The sequence below is a fragment of the Saccopteryx leptura genome, chromosome 4, assembly GCF_036850995.1.
Source record: "Saccopteryx leptura isolate mSacLep1 chromosome 4, mSacLep1_pri_phased_curated, whole genome shotgun sequence".
NCBI lineage: Eukaryota > Metazoa > Chordata > Mammalia > Chiroptera > Emballonuridae > Saccopteryx > Saccopteryx leptura.
In genome coordinates, this window is record NC_089506.1 from 632,840 (window position 1) to 646,971 (window position 14,132).

General features: G+C 60.1%; 1 protein-coding gene across 3 annotated transcripts in view; it reads left to right on the top strand.

The window, feature by feature from the left end:
• DLGAP2 (DLG associated protein 2) overlaps positions 1-14,132 on the top strand; it is a 460,914-nt gene that overhangs the window by 329,029 nt on the left and 117,753 nt on the right. The gene's annotated exons all lie outside the window — the stretch shown is intronic.

The following is a 14,132-nucleotide window of genomic DNA, read 5'->3' on the forward strand; positions in this document are numbered from 1 at the left end:
AAATAAAAAAATCCCCAGCTCTTTGGTAGCCCCAGAAAATTAACCTAGTCTCAGGGGCCCCCGCGCACCGACGGGCAGCTGCAGCGAGGCGCTCGCCCTCCCCCGGCCTGGCCATGCTCACCGCAGTGTCACCGCCGCTGTGGAGGACCAGCAGGAGGAGGAGGTTCCAGGACTGGCCCCCGAGTCCCCCCCCAGCCTCGGCACTTCCCTGGGGACCAAGCCCACTTCCTGGCACAGGGCGCGGCAGCCTTGCTCACGGGAACGGGCGACGCCACATCTGTGACCGTGCCGTCCGTGCATCAGGCTAACACGGCAGTGAGGGTCAGGCTGGCTGGTGTGTCACACTCCGTGTGTGCTTGTGTGGGCTTTAAAGACAGTTTCAAATCCAGAAGAGTGGCTTTCCCAAGTCATTGTTTTCCTTTGCAAAGAAGTGGGGACAGCCCCTTGGTTGACCTCTTGATTCCCGGACGAGGTAGAAGGTGGGATGCGGTCATCGGTCTCACCACGCGGTGCTGGCCGCTCTTCTGCGTGTCACGCTTTGTTCATGTCAGCATTCATGTGGAAAATAGAGCTTAGCGTTTGCTGAAGCTCATTACGCTACTTTCTAAAGATTTACGGAAGTAATAGTAGTTTGAATTTACTCAAATGTCTGCGATGTTCATTTATTTACCCTCTTCCTGTGGTGTCCACGGAGGCTCATCACTCACTGAGTTTCTTGGAGTGACAGTCGTGTGGTGGCCGCTCGCCCTGCGATGTCTGCTTCCTGCGTGCTGTCCCTGTGCTGTCCCTGGCAGACACGGCCCCAGGCCCCAGTCGCACCCCCTCGGCCTCATGAGGGACAGTGGGGGCCGACTCCTGACCTCTGGGCAGCCAGCCCTCGGCTGAGCTGTCAGTCTCTATCACGGGTACTGAACTGAGGGCATGCAGTCGCTGCTCGGTGGCCCGGGGTCCGGTGCACACGCGTGGGGCTGGCATCGGCCCGGGGTCCAGTGCACACACGTGGGGCTGGCATCGGCCCGGGGTCTGGTGCACACGTGGGGCTGGCGTCTGGGGATCTGGGCTGGAGGTACAGATGTCAGAGGACAGCAGGGCCGGGGAATGGACGTTGGCCATGCGAGGAGCCCTGAGCCTGTTGCCTTGTCAGCCGCGTGGGGCAGCTGTCCGCAGGTCACCTCACCACGGCTGCCCCTGTGGGGCCAGCTCACACGGGGCTCCAGGGCATGGCCCGCGGCAGAGGCCAGGCGGGGCCGGCAGGGGAAGGGCCGATCCATGGACTTGCCTGTGGCCTGTGGCACTTCTAGACATGGTGGGCAGTAAGCTGCGTGGCAGTGGTGTGGGCTCCAGCCAGGTGACCTGGGCAGTCTGGACTCGGGCATCTCAGACGTCTTCATGAGGAAGTGACAAACTGGAGCTTTACATAGTGTCACCGTGCCATTAGCTCCCCTGTGCGAGGAAGGGACCGCAGCGGCAGACACCCAGTCAGACGTGGGCACGCCTGCAGCCTCTCAGACTGCCACCTGGGGATGTGTGACCTGCCCGCTGTGGTGGCTCCCAGCGGGGCGGGGGGCGGGCTTCAAGGGACTCCCCAAGCACAGGGTGGCCGGAGGACGGTGTGTCCCCTCCGTGTCCGCAGAGCAGGTGGGTACGGAGTCTCCAAGCTGTCACAGAATGGGAGGTGTTCCTGAAGTCTGGAAACTGCTGTTTCTTATAGATTGTAAATTGATCAGTGTCTGTCAGATTTAAAAACAATCATAATAGTAATCAGTTAAAATTCTTTAAAAAAAAGGTGGGAGTCGTGTGCTCCCACACAGGTGTGGTGTGACATGGGTGTGGACTAGGGGAGATCTGGGCTGCTCAGAGCAACTGGCAGACGACGGGAGGGCAGGGCCAGACAGTGCGAGTGTGCAGACTTCCAACCAAACCGCTGACCAGCGCGTCACGATGTTGACTTGGGTTTTTAGAGAGCTCTCTTTCAACAGCCAGACCTGCATCATTACCCTGGTCCGGCCGGATAAACCGTCACGAGTTCCAGAATTCAGCATTTCTGGTGAAAAAGGAAACTTCAGTGGTGGTTGTTTTGAGGGTAAAGATGATTTCTGTGAACTCACTGCACAGAGTGCTGAAGAAGAGAAAGAAGAGTTACAGCTGCCCCTCGACCGACAGGTGCAGCTTCCGCTCTAACGGGTGACCTCACACGCGCTCGTGACGCGTGATGTTTTACTGTGAGCGATGAGCTGTCTGGTGACGGTCCAGCACGCGGCCCAGACGCTCTTGGAGGCTCAGAGCCGCCGGGGTTCTGCGCCCGCTGGTGAGATGGACGGGCACCGAGCGGGGAGCTGGACAGGAGTGTCTGCTGGAAGTGGCCAGGCCGCTGGGCACAGAGTATTCATGCTGCTAGCTCATAAACTCCAAGGGGGACCCTAACTGACCATGACATCTGAGGAACGGGGATGGGGCACAGCAGTCCACACTTACTTGAGTGAGTCGCCAGACTGTATCAGAACACGTCCTGGCGGAGAGCAGACCTGTCCCAGGAGCAGGTCGTCACCGTCTCCTCCCTCCCACCCGTCCCTGCTGTCTTCCCTGCTCATGTCGCCCCGTGCGGACTTGATTTTGCTGCCATGGCTGCAGTGTGGATAAGGAGACGTCATCTTAAATTTTGAAGAGAAAGCACATGTCGAGGCTGAGAACTTCGCATTAACATCAGGCGTGTGTGCACTCTGAGGCGGAGCGTGGAGAGCCGTGTGCGTGCTCAGAGACTCCACACAGAGACTCCACGACAGGGAGAGCCGTGTGCGTGCTCACAGAGACTCCACGACAGGGAGAGCCGTGTGCGTGCTCACAGAGACTCCGCGACAGGGAGAGCCGTGTGCGTGCTCACAGAGACTCCACGACAGGGAGAGCCGTGTGCGTGCTCACAGAGACTCCGCGACAGGGAGAGCCGTGTGCGTGCTCACAGAGACTCCACGACAGGGAGAGCCGTGTGCGTGCTCACAGAGACTCCACGACAGGGAGAGCCGTGTGCGTGCTCAGAGACTCCACGACAGGGAGACCGTGTGCGTGCTCAGAGACTCCACGACAGGGAGAGCCGTGTGCGTGCTCAGAGACTCCACGACAGGGAGAGCCGTGTGCGTGCTCAGAGACTCCACACAGAGACTCCACGACAGGGAGAGCCATGTGCGTGCTCAGAGAGACTCCGCGACAGGGAGAGCCGTGTGCGTGCTCAGAGACTCCACGACAGGGAGAGCCATGTGCGTGCTCAGAGACTCCACACAGAGACTCCACGACAGGGAGAGCCGTGTGCGTGCTCAGAGAGACTCCACGACAGGGAGAGCCGTGTGCGTGCTCACAGAGACTCCACGACAGGGAGAGCCGTGTGCGTGCTCAGAGAGACTCCGCGACAGGGAGAGCCGTGTGCGTGCTCACAGAGACTCCGCGACAGGGAGAGCCGTGTGCGTGCTCACAGAGACTCCACGACAGGGAGAGCCGTGTGCGTGCTCAGAGACTCCACGACAGGGAGAGCCGTGTGCGTGCTCAGAGAGACTCCACCACAGGGAGAGCCGTGTGCGTGCACAGAGACTCCACGACAGGACGCTGCAGAAGCGAGCTTGGAAACAGGTAATTTTAATGCAGCTGTCCTGTCATTTTTCAATTAAAAAATGTCATTTTGTCTTTCTTTTTTCATGTCTTCTCAGAAAATAAGCTTTTTAGTATCATTTAGATTAGGTTGATTAACCAGACCAGCTCTACCCTTGAAACTCAGCTGATGGATTGCAGGATTTTTACAATGTTTCCACCTTCCAGCACGAGGAGACTTATCTATTATTCAATTGTAGAAAATGCTTTTAAAGGCAACCATGCATATTCAGAGTTCATAGAGAATCCACCATCACGCTTGAGATGTGAAAGAGAAGCAGGAGCAGCCGTAGTTAAGTAGGGCCCGCGAGGAGCAATGTCTTCCCACCAGAGACGGGGCGTTGGGAACAGGCTGTGTCCTCAGTCGGCACCTGTCACCAAAGTCCAGAGGAGCTGGTGTGACCGGGTGAAAGCTTGTCCTGCTCACCGCACGGCAGCCAGTTGAGTGACAAGGGGCTAGGACAAGGAAAGTGACTTTGGAAAGCCAGCAAGCCGAGAAGATGGTGGACTTGTGTCCTCAGGAGCTGTCTTGTGAAAGGACAGGGTTCAGGTCAGGGGCAGGGGATTGGGAGAGGTTGAGGTCAGGATGTGATCGGCGACCACAGACCCCTCGATACCAGCGAGAGGGGCAGGGGAATGGGAGAGGTTGAGGTTAGGATGTGATCGGTGACCGCAGACCCCTCGATACCAGCGAGAGGGGCAGGGGAATGGGAGAGGTTGAGGTTAGGATGTGATTGGTGACCGCAGACCCCTCGATACCAGCGAGAGGGGCAGGGGAATGGGAGAGGTTGAGGTCAGGATGTGATCGGTGACCGCAGACCCCTCGATACCAGCGAGGGCCCAGGGGGACGGGGAAACTTGTTTGCTTCGGTCAACACGCTCCAGGTGCGGTGCCCCAGCCGTGAGGTTTCTGAAGTCTGTTGACCAGTGATCGTGACTTTTGTGTGAACCGTCCTCGTCTCCTTGGGGAGGTGGTTTAGAGCAGGGAGTTGTTTCAGTAACTGCTGGAGGGCGGCCAGCGTCCTTCAGGGATCAGCATGTCCACGGGCAGGACGAGTGGAGTTGCTGTGTGGCGCTGGACCCCGTGGAGTCAGAACGGCGGCTGGTGCCTCCGGGACACTCCTGACAGCTCCCTGGCGGAGGGGGCATGAGGCCCGGGCTGCGGAGCCCCCCCACATGAGGAGGGAAAAGCGCACATCGGGGCTCCACAGGTCAGAGCAGCAGCAGTGACCACGCGTGTCTCCAGCCCCCCCCTCCGGGGTCAGCCTTGGTCCCGGGGAGCGTGGTGGTGAGGGCGTCCCGGGAGCGGTCTGACTCTCTGTGGAGAAGTCGGGGGGTAGGAAGCAGGTTGAGGGTCCGTCAGAGCCGGACATGCTGCTGGCACGTCCACCGGCTTTTTCTCTTCATCTTCAGAATGACCACTGACATCCATGCGACTCTCCCCATTGGTCATGTGTAGGACTGAAGGCCTGAGTTCCTTGTCCAGGTCACAGGAGCCTGGCCCTGAGCAAGTCCGTCTTCAGAGGGAGGCAGTGGAGCAGCCGGCCGTGCTCACGGTGCCGGGAGAGGCGGTGGTGCTGGCTGAGGCGGGTCCCCTGCCACACGGAGGAGGCGCGACCTCGGCTCCCGGGCCGCCCAGCGCCGTGCCGTCTCGGCCTCTGTGACTCGGGGCGGACAGCCTCTGTATGCGAGGCCGTCTGCGAGGCCGTCTGCTCAGCGCCATCCCAGACAAGTGGGGTCCGCGGGGTCTCCTGAGGCACAGGGGCCTCAAAGCCCCCGGGGGCCGCGGCGGTACCACCGTGCCTGCGAGTCTGGGCACCTCTCCTGCCCCTCCTCTCCTGGGACGTCCAAGGGCATCAGGCCAGATCCTCTCCTGGGACGTCCAAGGGCATCAGGCCAGACGGGATGGAGGAGCCGGGGTCTTCTGTTAGAGGAAACAGGAATCGTGCCCGCGGGTCCTCCTCTAAGAATTCTGTTTGTGTCACAGATGTGGGTTCAGCCTGCGTTTGTGCAGCTGCTGACCTCAGTGACCTCAGACGGGGACTCACTGACCTCAGTGACCTCAGACAGGGACTCACTGACCTCGGGGACCTCAGACGGGGACTCACTGACCTCGGGGACCTCAGACGGGGACTCGCTGACCTCGGGGACCTCAGACGGGGACTCACTGACCTCGGGGACCTCAGACGGGGACTCGCTGACCTCGGGGACCTCAGACGGGGACTCGCTGACCTCAGTGACCTCAGACGGGGACTCATTATTTGAACACCTGAGACAAACGCTGTTGCTCCCATTTTGCACATGAGGACAGTGAGCTTTTGAGACAAGACAGAGAGCTGAGCACCTGTGACTTCCCAGTGGAGGAGCTGAGATTAGAACCTGGGCCTCACTTTCCATCTGGGTTCAAAGCCCACACCTCCCTGTGCTGACTCAGCACCAACTGCCCATCGTCCGCCTGGACACTGCAGCCCCCGGCCCAGCTGGGAGCTGACCAGGATGCATGTTGGAGACACCACAGGGAGATGGCATGTCCCTCATGCCACCTTCAGTTGAGTTTCAGGGTCCTTAGGTGTCTGCATGCCACGCGCCTTTTCTCTCTTCTTTAAACTGCGCCTTGTTTTCTGCAAGAAAGCAACTTCAAAAATGTGATTTGGGTTGGTTGTTTCAGACCCGGAACCTTTGCAAATGCCCACTTGCAGTCTTGTTTAGCCACAAAACTGAATTTTGATCTGTATCCCCTGGCTTCGCCATTCCCCATGTTTTCCACCTGGATATTAATAAAAGTGAATGACATTTGTTAAAATGACAGGTGAATCTGGTTACTGTTACTCGTTGACAGGCCACGCCCAACGAGTCAGTCTTCTCTTTGCAAATACATCGCTCGAGTTCACTTGCAGGAAACAAGGTGAGCACTGGACGTGACAGGTTTTCAAGCCCGGGGGTCCCAGGTGATCTATAGTAGCCAGTCACGCAGTCCTGGACCCGAATCCCAACCGAGTGCAGACCTGGTTCTGCTCTGAAGCGACAGGCTGGGTGAAGACAGGTGGGGAGCACAGGAAGCCTAGAGGGAAGCTGCCCCCTGAGGTAGCTGGTGGTCACCGTCAGCATCCAGGAGTGGCCTCCGCTCTGCTCAGAGCAGAACCAGGGCCAGGCAGCACCCCATCAGCACCCAGCTCCCCACGCAGTGACATGCGGGCGGGCACATCTGCCCCGGCTGCAGCTCCGTCCTCCTGTGCTGGGTCCCCAGTCTGTGTCACTGGGCATCTGAAGGTCGAGGCTTGCCAATGCTTACCCTGAAGTCCCCTGTGCAGCATCCAGGAAAAGGCACAGTAATGGTCACAGGTCGGTCACTCCCGCCAAGTGGCCACTCCTTACTTGGGAGGTGCTGTCCTGTGGGCACCGGGGGCAGAGCTGGAGGCAGAATCCCATCACGTGTAAGAGATACAGTGTGTCGGATAAGGATCTAAGCATGTTCACAGTTGACATTGGGTGTGCGTGTGCACGTGTGCATGTTGACATGCCTGGAGAACCCTTGTCCGGCAGCGTGTGGAGTGAGTGGGGCTGAGGTGGGAGCAGGGGAGGAACCCGTCCCTGTGCACGTGAACAGGTGACCTCGAGGACGTGTCCCCGTCCCCGGGTGGGGGGTAGTCAGGTCCCTTATTTTCGTTCAGAGTGGGGGAGAGGGGACTAGGGTTAGTAAGTGACTTGTGTCTGTTCCGCTGAGGGGGTTCTCACCTCGGGAAACACGGCAGGTTCCCCGCTGAGCCCCTGGCCCCTCCCACGGAGCCAGGGTTCCTGTGCGTGCAGGTCCCTCTTCTGATTGGACCCCAGTTGCAGGGACGTTGCCTGGGACACACTAGAAATGACTCTTGGTTTATCTGCAGTTCAAGCTTGACTAGTGTCCTGTAGGTCAGTTGTCCCAACCCCCGGGCTGCGGACTGGTACCGGTTGCAGAGAAAGAATAAATAACCCACATTATTTCCGTTTTATTTATATTTAAGTCTGAACGATGTTTTCTTTTCTAAAAATGACCAGATTCCCTCTGTTACATCCGTCTAAGACTCACTCTTGACGCTTGTCTCGGTCACGTGATCCATTTATCCGTCCCACCCTAAAGGCCGGTCCATGAAAATATTTCCTGACATTAAACCGGTCCGTGGTCCCATAAAGGTTGGGGACCACTGCTGTATGTTACCTGGCCGCCCTCCTGGAGCTTCCGATGCAGCGACGTGAGAACCGGCCGTGGAGACAAGAGCACGTTTGTTTGGTCTCCGTGGGGTTCGCTCTGGCCTCTGAGACTTCTGTGTAACACAGGCAGGTGCGAAGGCCGGGTTTTCCTCAGCCTGTAAAATAGCATTTCCAGTAGAAACATTGTGGACGTTTCTCCAAGGAAATTGGGATAAAACCTTATCAAACAGAGATGCGGCTGCTGCGGATTGAACACGACATTCATTTGGAGTTCAGATTTAAAACATCTTATGTAAAATATAATTAATGTCACTTTTAAAGCAAGTACTGTTCAAGTTCAACAGCAGACAGACACAATTCCATCTCAAAGCTTTCAGATATTTAAACAAGAAGCTGTCTGCTTTTTACTTCAGCATTTTTGGGGGGTTTTCTGAGTCCAAAGAGATTTAAAATTAAGTGTATGTTGCTCTGTCATCACTGAATTACTTTGGAAGATGATCTTGTAATTTATGTGCATGCACGGTGACTGTTCACGGGACAAGGTCCTCGAAGCTCGGAAGCAGGAGCTGTGGGGTGACTGGCACACGTCCGACAGACAGCACCGCCGGCTGCGGGGTGTCAGGAGCTGTGGGGTGTCAGGAGCTGTGGGGTGTCAGGAGCTGTGGGGTGACTGGCACACGTGTGACAGACAGCACCGCCGGCTGCGGGGTGTCAGGAGCTGTGGGGTGACTGGCACACGTCTGACAGAACAGCACCGCCGGCTGCGGGGTGTCAGGAGCTGCGGGGTGACTGGCACATGTCTGACAGAACAGCACCGCCGGCTGCGGGGTGTCAGGAGCTGTGGGGTGACTGGCACACGTCTGACAGAACACCACCGCCGGCTGCGGGGTGTCAGGAGCTGTGGGGTGACTGGCACATGTCTGACAGAACACCACCGCCGGCTGCGGGGTGTCAGGAGCTGTGGGGTGACTGGCACACGTCTGACAGAACGCCACCGCCGGCTGTGGGGTGTCAGGAGCTGTGGGGTGACTGGCACACGTCTGACAGAACGCCACCGCCGGCTGCGGGGTGTCAGGAGCTGTGGGGTGACTGGCACACGTCTGACAGAACGCCACCGCCGGCTGCGGGGTGTCAGGAGCTGTGGGGTGACTGGCACACGTCCGACAGACAGCACCGCCGGCTGCGGGGTGTCAGGAGCTGTGGGGTGACTGGCACACGTCCGACAGAACGCCACCGCCGGCTGCGGGGTGTCAGGAGCTGTGGGGTGACTGGCACACGTCCGACAGCACCGCCGGCTGCGGGGTGTCAGGAGCTGCGGGGTGACTGGCACACGTCCGACAGACAGCACCGCCGGCTGCGGGGTGTCAGGAGCTGTGGGGTGACTGGCACACGTCCGACAGACAGCACCGCCGGCTGCGGGGTGTCAGGAGCTGTGGGGTGACTGGCACACGTCCGACAGACAGCACCGCCGGCTGTGGGGTGTCAGGAGCTGTGGGGTGACTGGCACACGTCTGACAGACAGCACCGCCGGCTGCGGGGTGTCAGGAGCTGTGGGGTGACTGGCACACGTCCGACAGACAGCACCGCCGGCTGCGGGGTGTCAGGAGCTGTGGGGTGACTGGCACACGTCCGACAGACAGCACCGCCGGCTGCGGGGTGTCAGGAGCTGTGGGGTGACTGGCACACGTCTGACAGAACGCCACCGCCGGCTGCGGGGTGTCAGGAGCTGCTTGTCTCCCCAGCTGAGTGGAGTGGCCTCGTTAGCGACTGAGTTTTTCTCTTTGATTCAAGTGACACTTAAGTATTGGGGGAAATGCTGCAGATTTAGGGGCAGCTTCTGCTGAGACGTGATCCTTGGTCCAGAATAAAACGAGGAGCATTTCTATGGCTTTGAAAGGAAAGCCATTAGCAGCCATTGCCGCCGAGGTGGGGGGGGGGGCGGCGGACGCAGCTGTGCCTGCGGCAGGAGAGGAAGCACGCACTAGACCAATCAGAGCCTTTGTCCCCGCGGAGCAGACGGCAGCCCCGTTCCTGCTTCCGATGTGTCATTAGGCAGGCGGCTGGGCCGCAGACCGGAGGACGCTTCCTTTGGAAGTAAACTTTGAAAGAGTGAAAAGAATCTAGAAGCTGGGCAAACTGTCAGATCACCAAATTGCCTCTGTCTTTCAGAGCTGCATTCACTGAGTGTCTCTTGTGCCCGTCCCTGAAGCAGCTGCCGTCTGTCACGCAGCCTGGCCCTGTCCCCGCGCTCTGGGCCCCGCCGTTCCCCCACACCGGTGACAGTTGTGACTGTGAGCCCCTGCCCTGTGCCCTTTCTGTCCGCGAGGAGCAGTGTCCTCCCACGGTCACACGCGGGGAACGTGCTTTCACGGGTGGAATGTGCAGCTGGACCCCGGCCTTCACTCCGTCCCCGTCTTTCAGGTGGGGTAGACGGAACAGGAAGTTCTCACCCGATGGGGGACAGGGCCAGGTCTGCAGGGACGCAGGTCTGAGCAGCAGTCCAAGGGCAGACGTCCTGCTCAGAAACCCGAAGGCAGGACGTGTCTGGTCACTCGTGACTGTCCCACAGCCAGCACTGCTCCAGCTCCGGACTCTGCAGAGACGCCCCGGGGCTGGGGGAGCCGGAGGGGGCGCCCCCACTGCCTCCCTCCCCGTGCTTACGTTTCTTTAGGCGCTGTCACAGGTGTCATGGAAATCTTCACGGGCCTCTGGGCTCCGGGGAACAGGATGCCGTCGGTGTGGCCCTGCAGCTGACTTCAGAGACGGTGCTGTGGCTCGTTTGGTTGGAGGCAGGTCAGCATCCATGGACAGCACCCCTGCCTCTGACGCTGCTCACGCACCTGTGGCTGTGGCCATGACTGCGTGACCTTGTGGCACCTGTGGAGTCCGGAGTTGATGGAGCCTGGTGTTGACCAGTGAGCGTGGTGACCGAGCCACACAAAGGCCTGATTCCGAGTCACCCAGAGACCACGTGTGAGAGGGCGCTGCCCTCCCTCAGCATCCCGTGGGATAAAAATACCCGGTCCGATCGCATGGGTGCCGCTGGCGTGCTGAGCCTGCGCAGGGAGGCACGTGGGAGTCCCCCGCGAAGGCCTGGCCGCCCTGGAGACGCTCAGCTGTGTCGGACGGTCTGTGGCCCGTTTCTGTTTCCCCAGGAAGACCCAGTGGGAATCTGAGCATAGGCCAGGTGGAGGTGCTCTTCCCTGTACTGGGGTCTGTGCAGCCGGCCTAGGCGAGGTGTGTCCTGTGGACAGTGGACACTGGGGTCTGTGCAGCCGGCCGGGGCGAGGTGTGTCCTGTGGACAGTGGACACTGGGGTCTGTGCAGCCGGCCGGGGCGAGGTGTGTCCTGTGGACAGTGGACACTGGGGTCTGTGCAGCCGGCCGGGGCGAGGTGTGTCCTGCGGACAGTGGACACTGGGGTCTGTGCAGCCGGCCGGGGTGAGGTGTGTCCTGTGGACAGTGGACGCAGCGGCTCAGTGGAGGGGGCTTGCGCGTTTTCGGGGCCCAGGCACAGAGCTAAAGGAGCCGTGTTCCCACCCACCAGGGTCTGAGACGCGTGTGCTCCTCCAGGGGTGGGGCGTGCTGTTCCTCTCCTTACACAAATAGGACAGAAGAGTGTGAAATCGGGGTTCCCGTGAGTGTATTCAGGCCTACCCGGGGCAGGTTGGGGTCCCTGCCACCACCGAGAAGGCCCCTCACCTGAGGGCTGTCAGAGGGAGGCCCCTTGTATACGCGACATCAGGGAGGAGCACGCAGGCCCCTTTGGACAGCAGGGCTGCCCAGACGCGAGTCTGGACCGTGAGGAGGCGCGAGCCGGACACAGAGTTCTAGCTGAGGAGACGGGTCTGGGGGAAGCAGGGCGGCAGTTCTGAGCCACCAGCACGCAGGGAGTCGGGCTTCTCAGTGGCGCAGGGAGACCCTAACCAGACCCTGCGCAGCCTCCGCCCCTGCCCTGCCCCGCTGCTGTCGTCCGACTGCTCGCGCCCCCCGGCCTCCCCTCGACCTGGCACAGGGCACCGCAGGGTGGGGCGTGCGGTCGTCCTCCTGCCCCTGGCACAGGGCGACCCCTGTGAGATGCTCCTGTCACCCAGGGAGGACCGTCTGGACGGGTGAGGTGTCCCCGTGGGGCGTGCGGTCGTCCTCCTGCCCCTGGCACAGGGTGACCCCTGTGAGATGCTCCTGTCGCCCAGGGAGGACCGTCTGGACGGGTGAGGTGTCCCCGTGGGGCGTGCGGTCGTCCTCCTGCCCCTGGCACAGGGTGACCCCTGTGAGATGCTCCTGTCACCCAGGGAGGACCGTCTGGACGGGTGAGGTGTCCCCGTGGGGCGTGCGGTCGTCCTCCTGCCTGACACAGGGTGACCTCTGTGAGATGCTCCTGTCACCCAGGGAGGACCGTCTGGACGGGTGAGGTGTCCCCGTGGGGCGTGCGGTCGTCCTCCTGCCTGACACAGGGTGACCCCTGTGAGATGCTCCTGTCACCCAGGGAGGACCGTCTGGACGGGTGAGGTGTCCCCGTGGGGCGTGCGGTCGTCCTCCTGCCCCTGGCACAGGGTGACCCCTGTGAGACGCTCCTGTCACCCAGGGAGGACCGTCTGGACGGGTGAGGTGTCCCCGTGGGGCGTGCGGTCGTCTTCCTGCCCCTGACACAGGGTGACCTCTGTGAGACGCTCCTGTCACCCAGGGAGGACCGTCTGGACGGGTGAGGTGTCCCCGTGGGGCGTGCGGTCGTCCTCCTGCCTGACACAGGGTGACCCCTGTGAGATGCTCCTGTCGCCCAGGGAGGACCGTCTGGACGGGTGAGGTGTCCCCGTGGGGCGTGCGGTCGTCCTCCTGCCTGACACAGGGTGACCCCTGTGAGATGCTCCTGTCACCCAGGGAGGACCGTCTGGACAGGTGAGGTGTCCTCATGGGGCGCAGCCCGGGCCCTGCACGCTCGTGGGAGCTGTCCTGTCCCGGCTGCCTCTCCGTGGCTGCACACTCACACACGTCATCCTGGTCGTGCTAACCCAGTCACACCCGTCTTGGCGCGCCGGCCCTGGTTGCCGTGCCGTGTGTGCTGACAGCGAGGGCTGCGTGGTCTGTTCTCCTGGTTCCACTCCAGCCCAACCGGTGTCGACAGTGGTCGAGGTGAGATCCTGGCCACCCGACTGCAGTCTCCATGGCAACCGCATTTAATTAGAGCTGCTGTCGCACTTTGTTATAGTTCCAGCAAACAGCACAGCCACCCGGGTCTCACACTGCTCTGTGCCCGCCGCCCACCTGCTGTCCAGGACCCGGTGAGACCCGTGTGGACAGTGCTGCTGCCGAGCACAAGCCGGTGATGCTGGCTCAGTCATTTGAATTGATCTTTTTGTAAATCAAATTTGGATGCCTAGTAGACGTATGGACGTACACATTTATCATGTATGCAGTGTGCACACACGTCTAACCACATGTATGCAGCGTGCACACATGACTAACCACATGTATGCAGCGTGCACACACATCTAACCACATGTATACAGTGTGCACACACGACTAACCACATGTATGTAGTGTGCACACACGACTAACCACATGTATACAGTGTGTACATACGACTAACCACATGTATACAGTGTGCACACACGACTAACCACATGTATGTAGTGTGCACACACGACTAACCAGCCACCGGGAACCCGGGACGGTGCAGCTGGACCACAGATTGCAGGAGGAGTGACCACGGCCCCTCCGGGTCCTGCCCCTTCAGACCGCTGGCTCCCTGACCTACACTGAGACCGGCAGGTGGGGTCACAATGTACTAAACGGACCTGTCTGAGACCCTCACTGTGTTCGGTGTCACCAGCAGAAGGCCAGGGTGGAGTATTGGCCTCGAAGCCTGGTCACGAGGAGGGGTCTGCGTGAACACACGTGGAATTATCATTGTACTTCCAGGACAGGTGCCAAAATGATGACACGTGTTGCATGTATAATGAAGCCCCGTCTCCTGCATGTCTCACGTTGGATCCTGGGGAGGTCGGTGCCCGGGCAGGGTGGTGCCGCAGCCCACGTGGGGTCCAGAGTGCAGGGCACGGTTGTAGAGGGCTGGTGGTCTACCTGTTCTCCCAGCAGGAGGAGCGGAGATTTTGTTCTGGACCAAACTGACCCAGCTTGAACGACTGTTAAGCATTAAAGCTGTGCAGGCAGCTGTGAATGTTGGGGATGAGGCCCCCCTACAGCTCGGGGTCCTCACTGTGGTGCGACGCCCCATGGGGGCCCCACCAGCTGCGGGGAGCAGAGATGAATCATAATAACCGGCCAGTTTACAGAACTCTGTTCTGATGC